The sequence below is a fragment of the Pinus tabuliformis genome, chromosome 6 (genome assembly GCF_031772625.1).
Source record: "Pinus tabuliformis cultivar Carrire ecotype Pingquan chromosome 6, CPIR1, whole genome shotgun sequence".
Taxonomy (NCBI): Eukaryota; Viridiplantae; Streptophyta; class Pinopsida; order Pinales; family Pinaceae; genus Pinus; species Pinus tabuliformis.
This window is the reverse complement of record NC_142292.1, coordinates 1,572,430,944-1,572,433,789: the sequence shown is the minus strand read 5'-3', so window position 1 is coordinate 1,572,433,789 and position 2,846 is coordinate 1,572,430,944. Positions and strand designations below refer to the sequence as shown.

General features: G+C 37.8%; 1 pseudogene; it reads right to left on the bottom strand.

The window, feature by feature from the left end:
- Positions 1-617: 617 nt before the first annotated feature.
- On the bottom strand, positions 618-2,600 carry LOC149264797 (protease Do-like 9 pseudogene; annotated as a pseudogene).
- Positions 2,601-2,846: the final 246 nt, after the last annotated feature.

The window sequence follows — 2,846 nt, the reverse complement described above, 5'->3', positions numbered from 1 at the left end:
GGTTTTGTTTTGGAGGAGGGATGTGGAGAAAGAGGAGGGAGGTCAAACTTGGATCTGGAGAGTGTTTGTTAAATTTTGACACACTACATCTAGTTGGACTTGGGCTCAGAGGGCTAGGGAACCTGTGGAAGTTCGATGGGCTAGGGATTACTTTCTAGTTGGTTAGGAGGCAAATCCAGTTGGGTAGTCAAGAAGAGAATGGAGCTCAGGAGCATCTCAACTAAGCTATTGGAATAGGTATTATCCGTCATTTATTTTAGTTTTGTAAATTGTTACAAGTTATACATGTTATAGATTAAATTAGTTTATGTTATGCTTATGATTTTTTATAAACTTGAAATTTTCCTTATGAAAATTAGAGAAATTTATTTGAATGAGTGTAGTAGTAGTTAGAGGACCTATAGTTGGGTCCTCACACGTGGTATCAGAGCTTAGGTTCAAAATCTTGACCTTGAAGCTTGTTACTTTATCGAAGGTCATAGCTAAAACCAAAGAGAGTAGTACCCTCTTGATATCCCCAACCTAACATCTTTCCTATCATGTCGTGGAAGTAGTAAAAAGTATTCATTTGAATAACCAAGTCAGAATGTAAGGAACATCACCTCTGGAAAATTGATTCATCTTTTCAAATCATTAGATATAGTTGAAGCTATGCAATGTGTTGCAAGAATATCAGGAGTTGCTTCCTTCGATTTTTTTTTGTTGCCAAAACAACAATCTATTGATTCTCCAGGTCATATCTCAGAAAGTCATCCTCACAGTTTTCCACCATGTCTGCAAGATGCCTGATATTTTTACATGCACTCCATTGGAAGCCAGGACCTATGTATTTACAATATACTCACAACCAATATTTATATCTGCAACCAAGACTCAAGAAATGACCACCAACTATTCATATTTTGTTCTTGCCATAGAAAGCAGTAGCTTGTCCAACAGTTTTACTAGAATGTCATAGTCATAATCCTTTCCATATTCAAAATGAAGGTATGGCACAGACAAAGCTGAAAATACAAATCTAGCTATGATGTAATAAGATGGAGCCTTCCCCTTTATATGTGCAAGAACTAGGCATTTGTGAGTAGAAAGCTCGATATCAAATTCATGATACTCAAAATCACATATAATTTTGAATTTGGCATGCTCTCCTGTGTACTTCTTTGAAAACAGTTAGCTAAAACCTATGCGCTCACCACGCCTGAAAGGAACAATTCCATCATTAGCAATATCAATTCCATCAAAACTGAGAAGAATATCTTACAATGTCAAGAATTTTGCTACTAGAGTTGTTGGTTCTACCTTTCCCACATCATTGCTTCTTTACAGAGTTCTTGAATTGTGGCCTCGGTAGCTTCCAAGGAACCTTTAGAATGGTCATCGCCTCTCATAAAAGTTGTCAGATGCATGCCCCTGTTAACATTTTCTATGCTCCCTTGAGAACCTTGAGTTGATCACTCCTGCAACTATTTTGCGGGTTAACCATTACACCAGTACCCATTCCATTGAAAGATGAAGGGCTTGATTTAGATGAATTCTGGCCATTTCCTGTCCTATTTGTTACACTGCCATCTCGAGAGCTAGTTGAATCTTGTCGTCCGGGTAAGCTATTTTCTATACTACTTCCAAATGATAAAAACTCTGTCGAGGCTTAGCTATGTCGTGAGGTTGTAGGTGAAGAAGCTCCATCCTTAGTCTGCTGAAAACTATAACCCAAGTGACTTCCAGATGAGGATCCAACACTCCCAGCGAGTATATGATCAGAACCTTCATATCTCTTATTGATATCATCTGAAACAGAATTCTGATCATCCTATTCAATGGCACCTTCTTTACATCATTCAAACTTTCTAGATCTTTCTCTTCGATTAAGGCACTGAATTTTGACACTCACAATAGTTCCATGATTGCACTTCTTCAGTGGCAGAGCAATGGAAACTGGAAAATTTGAACTCAAATAGTCACCCAAGTTTATTGTAGCTTCTCTAAGAATGCCTGAGCGAGAAGATCCCATTGAAACAACAAACTTGATCAATTTTTCCTCGAGACCTTTTGATGCATCATCTTGCAAAACGTGCACAGATTCTGACACAGCTTCGGATCACTGGCAACTCCCACTTCGAACTAGAGCCTTGTTAGTTCTTGCAACTACTTTTCCAGTTTCCACAGATATTATAGAAATGACAAGCTTATCCCAGCCAACAGGTACCTATTGGAGCTGTTGGTTCTACCCTTCCTACATGAATACCTTTCTAGTTAGACAACATTCCCATTGCAATATGCAAATCAGGATTCTCCATTTTCTGCCATTCTATTCCATGTATGGGAAATTTTGTCTAGTCTCCCGAGCGTTCATAATTTGTGATAAAGTGTGTAATAACCGGAGTTGGTATAACATATCCAATAATTTTTGCATCTTCATGTTTAAGTGATTGAAATGAAATTCCCACACACTAGCCCTTGTCATTGAAAGCAGGTTCCCCAGAATTTCCTGAATTTATATGGTCTCCAAGAATAACCAGATCAGGGTCCACAATGTCATAAGAATATAGTCCAAATCTATCTTCCGGGACTTCAATCGTTGATTTTGGATCCAAGGACATAGTTTTTCCAGTGCTAGGATCATAAAGGAACCAAAGCTTTTTTCAAAATTCATGATCGGCAGCAAAAAAAAATGACCACATGGTAATGTCATCATGCCATAGAATGCTACATTCATCACAAAGAAAACGAGAACATTTTTCATGAGTTCTCTTTGCAAGAAAACTCAACAAAAGAAGGCATATGTTGATTTGGGGAAACTTATGCCTCTCGTTTATGATAAATGGACTTAGATTTTTTGAGTAAAT